Source organism: Rhincodon typus, chromosome 4 (genome assembly GCF_021869965.1).
Source record: "Rhincodon typus isolate 14 chromosome 4, sRhiTyp1.1, whole genome shotgun sequence".
Lineage (NCBI taxonomy): Eukaryota > Metazoa > Chordata > Chondrichthyes > Orectolobiformes > Rhincodontidae > Rhincodon > Rhincodon typus.
In genome coordinates this window covers 82,162,199-82,175,747 of record NC_063335.1, presented here as the reverse complement: position 1 = coordinate 82,175,747, position 13,549 = coordinate 82,162,199, and positions in this window count along the sequence as shown.

Genomic DNA, 13,549 nt, shown 5'->3' with positions numbered 1-13,549 from the left:
TTCCTCAGAACTGAGGAAGGGTCACCGGACCCGAAACGTTAACTCTGTTTTCTCTTCCACAGATGCTGCCAGACCTGCTGAGCTTTTCCAGCAACTTTGTTTTTGTTCCTATCTTCTACCTTCATTTCCATACTTTTAAATTGACTTTCTTGTTTAATTTGCAAATTTTGAATTTCACACTCTCTCTTTTTTCTTATTGCTCAGCAAAGAGCCTTCTCTCTCTTTCTTTATCTTCTAACTCCGTTTGTCTAATTTTCAATTTAATTATTTTTAACTCCACTGCACTTGTCAGCTTCACTGGTATATCTAAATGCTTGACTAACTCCTTTACAAATTCGGCTTTTTATTTGTCCCCAGTTAAACCCAAATTTAGCCTGTTTGCTAAGTCTAAAAATATATCCTTGCCTGGCCTTCTAAATTTTCTTGGGAAATTTGGGAAGCATCCTCAAACCCCAGAACCTCTTTAGCAATGGTAAGAGCCATTTCCTCACTTTAGATTCAACCAACCATAAGTCATCAAAACCAAACAGATTTTCCACTTCTCCCCTAAGTTTTATTTAAAGATCTAGGAAACTAAACCCCAAACCTGTTTAAATCTGTTCAGATCCTGTACACGAACTGGCTAGATCCCTGACTTGAGCTCACAATCTGTTAGGAAGGGAAGGTTGAACCCCTCTGATAATTAAAATCAAAACACAAGCCCCCAATCTGTTACAGCAGCAGTAGAGATCCCCTTCTAATAATTAAACCCGAAACACCAGAAAAACTTGCCTCACCTCACCTCATCTGTTAAAAAGGAATGGTTAAATGAAAAAAAAAATCTCTGATATTCACTTCATGCGCAGCAAGTAGCAATTTATTTATTTAACACTAATGGTGAACAAATTAACAGAACTACTGACAAATCAAACAATTCCACCTTAACTACTAACAATTCCCAAACAGAACAAAATTCTAATAGTATGCTGTTCCAATAAATACAAGTCCTATTTATATAAACCCAAGTTATAATAAAAATAAATTAAAACTTAGGCTGTCAAAAGTACTGCCAGGTTAAGTGTTCCAGAATGTTCTTTGTCTTCTCTGCTGATCCTTCTGTCAGGAATGCTTTCTATGTGAATTCTTCTGTCAGGAATCTTAGCTAGGAGTGCTGGAATACCTTTATGAATAGGTAGAGGCTGGACAGTCCACACAGGCGAACGAAGAAGCCTCCAGTCTTGTGTTTACAAACGGACATAAAGGTGTAACACGTATAACATAGGTGGGGCAAGTGATTGCATGTAGCTCCTTGTGTTCTCCACTGTGGGTCCTCACTGGAAGAGCAAGAAACAGCAAAAAAAAGACGCAGCTTTCCCCCAGCTCCACCTCCGCTACTAAGGATGATGGTACCATAGACTCAGAACTGAAACACCTTCAAGTTATTCCCCTACGCTCTTCAGCAGTGCACAGACAGTCACCAAGGTTTTAGATTAGGTTCGGGGTGATAATCTGGTCAGCACATTACAGACACATACCCACAGATGATGGAGGGTGTAAGAGCTGAGCTTCCTGACAGGTGGAGAACTGCTGAAGGTCAGACTCATGCTAAGCTTCATGTCGATGCTGTGTGTCCAGAACTAGTCATAAGACACCTGATGGAGATACAAAGACAGACAGACAGAACTTCTGGCAAGAATATGTGAGCCCATGTGAAGATTTGAGGGAGAAGTGGTTGAATCTGTTCAAGTTCTGACTGCAGTCACATCTCAGCCATGTAAGCCTTACTCCCTAGAGATTCGGGTGACTAACATGTGGAGCCAGGTCCAGCAGAACAGTTGTGGAAGGCAGAAGTGAACTCAGAGTTGCTTCCTGTCACTCTGGAAATGGACACAGTGCAGCATTGACTAGATGAGAGTTTCACGAGGCATCACAATCTCCTTGCAAGTGCCCCTTCTCCTCATACAGACAGGGTAGTGACTTCATACAAGGGCAGTGAGAAAGGGTGTGCCAGCGTGGCATCCCTAAGTCACCATCTTGGTGTATCCCAGCTGTGTTATGCCATTCCTCTTCCCATCAAGCAGTGATTCCATCACCTCCAGCAGGTCAGAAACTCTTGACAGGCCAGAGCCCTCCATGCCCCAGTTTGCCAGAGAAGAGCCACCAATGTCATCTGAGGCAAGAGGGCATGGATTTCAGCAGCCTAACTCCACCTCAGCTCTGGATTCTGGCACACCTGGAGTCATGGTATGACACAGAAATTGAAAAATATTTGTAACGATACAAAGGTGGCATTGTGTCTCTTCTTTAGAGGCTAGCAATCCATGTTCAAATGTTTGATTTTGAGCCCCCTTTCTGTGTATGTTGAATGGCCATTATGTTAGTTGTTCCATCAGTTATATGGATAGATGATATGGTCAAAGGGGCCATTTACTGTACGGCCTGATAAGTTCTGAATACCTGATGTAAGATTTTTCTTTGGGCAGCATCTGTAAACATGACAGTTGGACCCCAGCTGGCAACCTCCAGGTACTGCTAACCCACTTGTCATCCCTCTGAGGTTGTTTTCTAAGCATAACTTTCAGATGTACACACATGATAGATTCTTTCCAAGGCATTGACATCATTTGGTAAGTATGTCAGTGAGACATGTGTAACTTTGTTGAAAATGACAAATGCATATTGCTTCCAAGATTGCATGTGTATCTTACACTCGAGCTAAGGGCCTTCAGCATTTCTCATTCTGGGTGAGAAGGTTGCAGAAATATAGTGTGGTTTTGAAGTATTGTTCCAGTCCTGCTGGCACTAGTGCCATGATTTCAATGGAGGAGAAAGTTTAAAGATATGTCAGGGTCTCTGGCTGGAATGAGGGTCATCGGCCTGTCTGCTGTTTATGCTTCATTGTTCAGGTTACTGCAACTGTTACCACTCGTTCAGGAGCATCAGCTTTTTCTCTCTCTGTCTGCTTTACAGGAGGTCTCATATTCTTTCAAAACTGAAAGAACTGCAGATGCTGTAAAACAGGAACAAAAACAGAAGTTGCTGGAAAAGCTCTGCAGGTCTGGCAGCATCTGTGAAGAAAAAAATCAGAGTTAACATTTCGGATCCGGTGACCCTTCCTCAGGACTTTGTGGACTCTGATTTTTTTTCTTCACAGACGCTGCCAGACCTGCTGTGCCTTTTCAGCAACTTCTGTTTTTGTATCTTATTCTTTATCTCCCTTTCTGTCAATTGTTCAACACTTGCTGCATAAGGTTGTGCAGTGTACAGCAGATCACAGTTATCCTAGAGACTCTTCTGCAGCACTCAATGGCAAAAGTAACAGAACTTCATCTTCACCATTTGGTCTGTCTTAGTGATGATCTTGTTGAGGGATGGACAACATTAAACCTTCTCTGCTGGTCTTTGTAGGTTAAGTATAGGTGGCATAAACCAAATCTGCTGTGAATACCCCCCGTCACCCAGGAGCCACTCTGCAGTTGCTGAGGAGAGCAAACAGTTGAGGTACCTGAGAGTTAGGCAAGAGTATAAGAGATGTAAGAGCTTCCTGAAGAGTGAGCACGCACACAAATGTTTGTTTGCAGTGATCATAAATCAGCAGCACATTGAGACAGTGAAAATCTTTTTGATTTTTGAATGCCATTGGCTGAACCCATCCAGGCAGCTTTCAGCATCACATCTATGTGATAATTGCTTATCCATTGTGCCCATGGCAACTCAGTAATGACAGCAAATCCCACAGCTCAGGATGCCTGGCCATTAGGGTCTGTGAATGAATTTTACAAACAAATTCATTGGCTCCTCTGAGCAGGATTTTGGCAATGTCCTTGATGCGTTCGGGTGGCTGACTGTGATATGTCACTCATGGCCTCAGTGGAGCTGTCGAGAGGTCCACAGATGGTGACATTCAATATTGTTGCGGTCTTTTCAGTTACTGGCATTGAATTGTCTGTCAATTCACAAGAACGTAGGTCTTCTTGAAGGAGCTGATATAGGTGAAAGGGAGAAGCTTGTGATTTCCTCAGCACCTCCAACATTGCCTGTTTGACATTTGTAAGTAGTTTCACCATCAGGATGGCATGGTGGCTCAGTGGTTAACACTGCTGCCTTACAGAGCCAGGGACCCAGGTTTGATTTGCATATTATCTGTGTGGGTTTCCTCTCACAGTCCAAAAATCTGCAGGTTGGGTGGATTGGCCAAGTCTAATTGCTGTTGGGGTCCAGGCACGTGGAGGCTAGATGAGTTAGCCATGGGGAAATGCAGGGTTACAGGAGTGGGTCTGGGTGGGATGCTCTTTGGAGCGTCATGTGGACTAAATGGGCCGAAAAGCTGCTTCCACACGGTAGGGATTCTATGATCTGTGGTAAATTTCATTGTGTGCCATTGCTCAACATCACAGTTGCTTGTGTCTTCAGCAGCCTGAGCCGCTGCCACTGCACCTTGTTACAGTTCTGGCAGTTGTTTTGCTATCCCTAGGCCACCCTGTGCTGGTTCCTCTGCAGCTGTACTAGAGCTGGTAGAAGCACAGGATGTACTAATTGTGCCGTCATAGCTTTCTTAACAATGGATTCCGGCATTTTCCCAATGGCAGATATTAAGTGAACTGACCTATAGTTTCTTGCTTAACGTCTTCCTCTTTTCTTGAATAGTGACAGGAAAATAGTAAGGGTAGGCTATTCGGACTTTCAAGCCTGCCCTGCCATTCAATTAAATCATGGCTGTTCCCTCTATTTCCCACATTTTATCCAAATTCCTTGATGTCATCAGTATTCTTTTTTCTACTTGATCATGCTCAGTGATTGAGCTTTTACAGCTTTCTGGGTTAACAAATTCAAACAGTCATCCACATTTGAATGAAGAAATTCTCCCTCAACTCAGTCTTAATTGGTCGACACTTATCCTGAGGTTATTCCCCGACATCTACACTTAACAGCCAGGGGAACCATTATATCCACATCCACCTTGTCATGACTTATGACAATTTTGTAAGTTACAATTAAAACACCTTTCATTCTTCAAAACCTTGGAGAATACAGTTTCTCCATTTTCTCCTCATAAGACAATCCTGCCATTCCAGGATGGTGAACTTCAACTAAATTCCTTCGCTGGTAGTGCTTCCTCAGTTAAAACTGTGCATAATACTCCAGGTGCAGTCTCACCAAGGCTTTATACAATTGCAGCAAATTAGCTTTTAGTCTGTACTCCATCCTCTTATGATGAAGCCAACATATCGTTTGCCACTGTAATTGTTTACTGCAGCTGCACACTACCTTTTCATGATTCATGGTGTTGCATTTGCAACTTCTAAATCGGCTGGGACCTTTCCAGAATCTTGGAAATTTTGGAAGATTAGAACCAAAGGATCCACAACTGTGCGTCAACTTCTTTTAAAACCCTAGGATGAAGGGTGTATCTGTAATGAAAGTGATTGTTTTAAATTCCTTCCACCCTTGGACTTCTGATGTTCTACTGCTTTTGAGATATTCTTAGTGTCCTGTTCCATGAGAATTCAAACCATTTGTTTAAAATCTCTGCATTTCTTTGTTTCTCGTTATTAATTCCTCAATCTCACCCTGTAAGAGACCAACATCTAATCTTGATATACTCTTTGTTTTTATGTATTTATATGTGTTTATATTTATTGCTATTTCATTCCTTTTCCTATATTTTTTCGAAACCTTCCTTTGCTAATTTCCCAATCATCTCGCCTCTACTAACCTTTACAGAATTGTATATCTTCATTTTCAGTTTGCTATCATCCTTAACTTCCTTAGTTAGCTACAGATGGTGCTGAGACCACTTACAGAATTTAATGTGGTGACTTACACACATTTACTGACCGAACCTGTTTTCAGACTTGTATTGGAAATGAAACATCTAAGTCAGTGATTGTTCCTCTTATTATGAAGCATAAGTTATAAAGAACAACACAGAGAAAGCTAGAGAAACCCAGCAGGTATCGTAGCATCTGTGGAGAGAGAGAGAGAGACAGAGTTAACATTTTGAGTTCAGTATGGCTCTTCTTCAAAACGCTTTCATTTGGGAAGGAGGTAGAATTGGGCTGTGCAGGGTGGGAGAACTATCAGGTGGGAAGTTATGGAGGGGAGATCTCCAAAGGAGGTGAGGTCTGTGACTGTCGTGAAAACTACAGCCTGATATTCAATGGTAGGGTCATGATCGAAGAGTAGTTTTGAGGAAGTATCTGAGAGTCAGTACTCGGCCTCTGGCATCTAAAGATCAACATCCCAGACAACAGCAGCACCAACCTTATCGACAGGTTTGTTAATAAAGTTGGGGTTGGACCTGACCAAACGGAGTGCAGCATGCTCAGAGGGTGAAGGGTTAGAGTGAGTGAGGGGAGCAGAGAAATTAAAGCAGCCAATGTCACATCGGCAGTTCTTGACAAAGAGATCAACTGCCAGCAAAATGTCAGAGGGAGAAGGTCAACTGGAGGGTGAAAGGGCCTGTATGGTGGGGAGAGGATTCCTGTCCAAAGAAGTGGGCTCAGGGGCAGAGACAATTGAGAAAGCAATCAGTGACATGTTCATTAAAGTGGGAGTGTAAAGGAATAAAGCTAAGTTCTTTGCCGGGCACAGAATATCCAGCATTAGAGAGGGGAATGCCAGAAGGTACAAAGAATATGCAGCAAGAAATGAAAATAGATGAAGGAATGGAGTAAGAGATAAGGAGAGGCAAGGAAGGATCCAGAGAGACATTAGTACCTTTGAGTGTCTGAAGGAAAAGAATGTTAAAGCATTGAATGAGATGAACAATGAATTGGAATTGGGCGTCAGGACAGCTCTGAGATAGTGTGAGGCAGTGCTGATGGAGAGAGGTCGGGAGTGTACATGTCACTGAGTGTGGATCTCGGAAGACAGTGGGAGCAGCTGTCTGAGAAGTGTTGTATGTCTCAGAGATATTTGTGGTCATGGTTGCGTTTGAAACATGAAAAATGGAAATTGAATTGGAATCCATGTAGATTAAGGGAGAGCCAGAGGCAAACTTAGAGTCATATAGCATGGTAACAAATCCTTCAGTCCAACTAATCCGTGCCGACCAGACATCCCAATCTGACGTGATCCCATTTGCCAGCATTTGGCCTATATCCCTCTAAACCCTTCCTATTCATATACCCATCCAGATGCCTTTTAATTGTACCAGCCTCTACTACCTCTTTTGGCAGCTCATTCCATACAGATATCACCTTCTGAGTGAAAAAGTTACCCCTTGGGTCCTTTTTAAAACTTTTCCCCTCTCACCTTAAACCTTCACCTTTTAGTTTTGGACTCAAACACTCGAGGAAAAAGACCTTGGCTAGTCACCCTATCCATCATTTTATAACCGTCTGTAAGGTCACCCCTCAGTCTCTGACGTACCAGAGAAAAAAGCCCCAGTCTATTCAGCCTCTCCCTACAGCTCAAAACCTCCAATCCCTTGTAAATCTTTTCTGCATCCTCCCAAATTTAGCAACATCCTTCCTATCACTGTGGAAAACCCAGTAGCTGTGAAACTGAGTTGTAGCAAGCACATTATCCAACACTAGGAGGGCGATAGAGAGCAATGAAGGTGAACCAATCAAAAGGTTTAAACGGAACTTCTTCCGGGTGAGCATACCTGGAAGAGAAATCGCAAAAAATTAAACACTTGAATAAAAGCAAAACACTGTGGATGCTAGAAGTCTGAAACAAATACAGTGAATGCTGGAGAAAGGCAGCAGGTCTGCCTGCATTTGTAGAGAGAGAAACAGTTAATATTTAGAGTCCAGTGTGACTCTTCTTCAGAACTTTATTAGTCATAAGGAGTTAGAAATTCCAAACAATGTTTTACAGTATTTTTGTTTAGTGATACTAATTTAGGAAAGATGTAGAACTACATGATATTGTTGATTTAAGACAGTGCTTTCAATGAAAAATGTACTCACAATTCACAAAACTCACAACCTCAATTTTGACTTTGATTGCTGTAATAATTTTGCAGGCATTGTATTCGTTTCCTCAGCCCACAGATGCAGCTGGGCTTGGGTCAGCTCCCACTTTTTTCTGAAACATTAGTTTGTATTATAATTCCTACCATGCTGCGTGCATTCTTCCAAATACCATCTCATTAAAAGAAGAACAGTTAACATGAACGATTTGGTGAGGTCTGACAAAAAGAGGTTTTTGACCTGAAAACAGAACAACTATTTTCATTATCTGTATCTATTCATAATTAATTCAGAGACCACTTTGCTACCCTTAGCTGACAGCACTATGAAGCTGGTTCAATTTTCATAAGTCCATTAAGACTGCTGATGCTCCATGATGTTCCATTTCACTTTGATCTGAACTGTACTTCAGAGTGTAGCATAGAAAGTCCACAGAAATTCTTCTTTGGGAACAAGACAGAAACGATATAAACTCAAGCCCATGGTTCTCGGTTTCCCAGAGTTGAATAAATGTACATTTGAAAAAGAAATGTTAATTAATTACAACTGGGCTATTATGGTTGGTGATCGAGGCTATTAAAGATTTTACATTACACTTGTGTGAAATAGATGCAAAAAAGCATTCACTGAGCAGAAATGGAATTTTGGCCATCACAGATTGATATGTTAAAACAATTTTCTTTCTTTGTTTCTATTTCACTTCTCCATCTCTACTATTACTATTTGTTCTTGATAAAATATCTTTCCACAATTTAGTATATAAATGACGCTTCATATATATGTGAGTTTACGCAGTAAACTGGGTGAAGACCTTACAGCCTGATCCCGTGCTAACATGGCCCACACAATGTTTTACTGGTGCTATTTGATTATTATTGGAAGTATAGTCCCTTCTCAGGCCCAGAGTCACTGAGCCTGAGTGCCTGTTTCCAGTGTACGATAACTAAACCAGCAATAGGCATTTAATCAGGAATATTCTTCAGCTAGATATTTATCACCAGCCACAAGCCATTTATTGAGTGAAATCGTGAAAATATAGCAAATATGTTAATGTAAGTCAGATGTAGATCAGAGGAGAAACTGATGTAGCAGCTATCTCCTCTGGTTTCCAGATGACAGCAGACCGGATGTTATCAGGAACCTTACAAATCTCATTGGTGTCACAAATCTATTGACATTCATAAGAGTGAACACAGTCAGTGTGCCCAAGGTCAGGAATGTAACTTTAGATCAAATATTAGGGTTTGCATCTTTGGACAGAGTCACACAAAGATATCATCATCATCCTGCTTCTTTCACAATGCAAATTACAAAATGTGCATGTCCAGGAAATCTCTACAGTAGGAAAGTCATCATGATAGTCACCTTGAAATGTAGCTCGATGAGTTAGAGAGTTATTACGGTCCAAGTAAACCTAACCTACAATCAGTCAGCATGTTGTCACCTTGCCGATTTGAGTCACTCAGGAAACATATAAAAAGAGAAGATAGGGTTCAAGATTACACAGATCATTGTGGGTCAGAACAGGAAAACATAACTGAGCCACCTATGCATATCATGTACTGGTAATAAATGCTTAGAAACAATTTGAACAATTAAGTGGCCAGGCAACGTCCTTACCATTGTGTAAAAGCTAATCAAAGAAAACAATAAGAAATTGAAAGGGTAACCTTGGCCAATACAGGGTCAATGTGAATAGCATTGTTTGGGGAATATGGTTCCACATATTTTCAGGGCCATGGAAGTGAAAAGCAAAACATTCTGGAAGCTGGGTATTTGAAAGTGCTGGAAATACTCAGCGGGTCTGGCAATAACTTTGGGGAAGATGATTAGCTCTCTTTTCAGAGATGAGCAGCAGAACTATTCTTCATTATATTTCATGTTTTGTCTAAAAGGCCTGGCCATTTTTGCCAAGTGCTTCTGGGGCTCTTCTAAACACAGTGGCTCCCACAAACAGAAAGATATTAGTTGTTGGTTGTGGGATCTTTCTTGCTGCATTTCTTGCGTTACAACAGTGACTTCAAATAACTGTCAAATTCTTTGTGTGCCCCCAAAATCAGAAAAGACACTCTTTAAATGAACGCTTTTATTTATCCTGAGATACATGTTTCCATAATAAGATAACTAAACCAGCAACTCCTAAGCTAGATATTTATTACCAGCCACAAGCCACTTATTGGGTGAAACTGTGAAAGTATAGCAAATATGTTAATGTAATTCAGATGTAGACCAGAGGAGAAACTGATGTAGCAGCTATCTCCTCTGGTTTCCAGATGACAGCAGACCGGATGTTATCAGGAACCTTACAAATCTCATTGGTGCCACAAAATCTATTGACATTCATAAGACTATACAAATATCCCAAGGCATTTATGAGGAGAATTATAAAATGAACAAAAAATGACACAGATGTGCACATGGAGGTATTAGATGAAATGACCAAAAGTTTTGTCCAAACGATAGGTTTGAAGGAGTGTTTCAATGGATAATTGTGGTGGGGTTCAGAGTTTAGGGTGAAAGCAACTGAAGGCACAGAAACCAATAATTCATCAATTAAACCATTTACAGCAAAACTGTGGTGTCAGTTTTGTGATATCAAGTCTGCATGGTCTGTGATAAACTTTCCTCACACAATCTTCTCCTTTTCTCCTCAGTAATTATGCCACGCAGATGTTGGACGTTGTCTTGGGCAGTCACAACAGTGACTTGATTAGCTTGCAAGGATGAGATTCCGAAAGCACAATTTAAAGCTGGGGTAATATCAGAAGAATTGTTCCCAATGTGAAAAGCCTGAGTTTTTTTTTCATTCTAGACCTGTTTTGTCACCACATTTACCATTACCCTCTCCATACTAGAGAGGGGCAAACTCCCCCCCTTCCCAGGAATCCACAGGAGGCCAGATCAGCACAGGAGAATTGTGGGGCTAGGGAAATTAACAGAGATAAGGAGGACAAGGCCCTGGTGGATGGGAATTTTAAAATCAGGAATTTACTTGACTTGGAGACAGCGTAGGTTAGCAAGAGTGGGGATGATAGAGCAATGGAAGTTTCTGTGATTTAAGACAATGGCAGAATTTGGATGACATCAAGTTGAATATGTAGAATATGGGAGACCAAACAGAAGTTCATTGAGTTAGTTTAAAGCAATCCGAGGCATGTTGAAGGGTTTTTTCAGCAGTTGAACTGAGGCAAGTGTAATGCCCAGTGATGCTCAGGTGGCCTTGGTGATGCCATAAATAGAGGATCATGGAATAGTTACAGTATAGGAGTCCTTTTCACGCATCATGTCCATATCTGGCTCTCCACTAGACTAATGTACCTAGTACCCCTCCCCTGCCTTTATCCCAATAGCCCCACAAACCCCTTGTAGATAATGATCAGATTCAATATTGAGTGCTTCAACTGAAATTGCCACCACAATCTCAGCAGTGCATTCCAGACTGTAATTGCTTATTGTGTGAAATACCGTTTCCTCAAATCATCATTGCTTATTTTACTAATACCTCATATCTGTGCCCTGTGGTTCTCAATCCTTCCACTAATTTTTTTTTAAATTCCTTTATTCATTAACAAGATGAGGGCATTACTGGCTAGGTGGCATTTATTGCCCAGAGGGCTGTTAACAGTCAACCACATTGCTGTGGAGTTACATATAATCCAGACCAGGTAAGGATGGCAGTTTCCTTCCCTAAAGGGGCATTAGTGAATCAGATGCATTTTTCCTGACAATCAACACCAGATTCATGGTCATCATTGGATTCTTAATACCAGATACTTTTTTTGAATTCAAATTCCACCATCTGCCATGGCCCCCAAGTTGAACAGTCTCAAATCATCCAATATATTTAAACACTGAAGTTTCCTTGGAATCAAGCTCATGAATTTTTTCTGCATCTTTTCTCGTACAGTTTGAAGTCAGCAACCTATCTCAGGATCAATTGTGACATTAAGGTTCGTAAATGACTGGCTTAATCACAGAATATTGCCAGAGAGACGAATGGCAGGTAAGCAAAGGCATTTTGGTGGGGACCCAAACAATTGTTTCAGTCTTCTCATTATTGAATTAAAAGGCAACAAGATAATGAGCATATTTGTGTTGTGTCACTTGTGTTACAAAGTTGGTTAGAGTAATCATGAATTGGAAGGCAGGAAACTAGAATTTGTTTGTAAAATAAAAATGATAAGAGAGAAGAGTGTGTGGCTCCTTTAAGAGGTAAAGTACTTTTCTATGCTGAGAGATTTATACAGGAAATGTGTCTAAGCAGCTGAAGGGGTACAGCCAGTTCTGAAATGGAAACATGTATCAATTGTCTATGTGATTGTAAACCTTAAACCAGCTGGAATCAGCCGATTAATTTAATCAAGTACTCAGTGATTGAAACCAAATGAATTTAAATTTGATGGTTTTGACAACTTCGGAACAATGTTACTGTATGAAAATTCATATGCCATCCAAGGTATATAAGGAGAGTGTTTTTGAAAATTGGCGTGAGGGTGAAACGTCATCTGAGAAATAAGCATTTACCTCTCACAAGAAATTGTCAAGCTCTCTAAGATGGCATAATTTATCCATAAAAGGTACCACAGCACTTTTAAGAGTCCTTACAGAAGACTTCACAGAACAAACATCCCTGACAGCTGGATCAGCGGAAGAAAGGTGTTTTTGACTTGAGAGCAGCAGAAGAAAGATGTGAAGAATTTGAGAGACTATGCTTTAATTTATTTTATCATTACTTGGGTTTATATAAGTGGGACTTGTGCTTATTTTGACAGCATACCAATTGAATTTAGTTCAGTTAGGGAATAGTTAGTAGTTAAGGGGGAATTGTTTGGTTTGTTAGTAATTCTGTTAAGTTGTTCGCTGTTAGGATTAAATAAATACATTGTTATTTGTTACTTGTAATGAGAATATCAGGGATTTTCTTTCATTCAACCTCCCCTTCTCCATAACAGTTTAACAGATTAGGCGAAGTGAGGCGAGCTTCTCTGGGTGTTTCGGACTCCTACTCCGGCTGTAACAGACTGGGGTCTTGGGTTTCGATTTTAATTATCGAAGGGGTTCGCCCTCCCCTTCCTAACACTTGAGTGGAATATATTGGCCAATATATAGGAGAAAACTACCTTATTCTTTAGCAGAATAGTGACTGAGAAAAAAGCCAGGTCCTCAGAAAAATATCCCATCTAAAATATAGTGTCAGAATTTCCATTCAGATTTCCAGATTTGGATTTGAACGGACAGTGTTCTGACTGAGTGGTGAGAGTGCAACCACTAACCAAAGGATGAAACAATTTTACTGTTGCTAAGTGTTCAAGTATTAACATGCATGACTTTGTGTTCATGTGATAAAAAATTGCACACTGAGGGAGTTACTTCTCTGATCTGCTTCATCTGTCAAAAGGAGTGCAAGAGACATCTCTGTGAGTGCCTCAAAGAATTCTGATACATGGTAACCGAGGCAATATTTCCCCTTGTTGTCATGGCAGCACTGTGTGTACAGTGAAACATAACTGCAAATTTGCTTGAAACTGCCAGAGATCTGTTACAATTTTTTTTTGCTGAAGTGTAGCTTTTTGAGACAGCATCCCTCAAATATATCAAGGTAGTTTTGCCTCAAATACATAATGATACATGATTTAAGTGCACTTGAT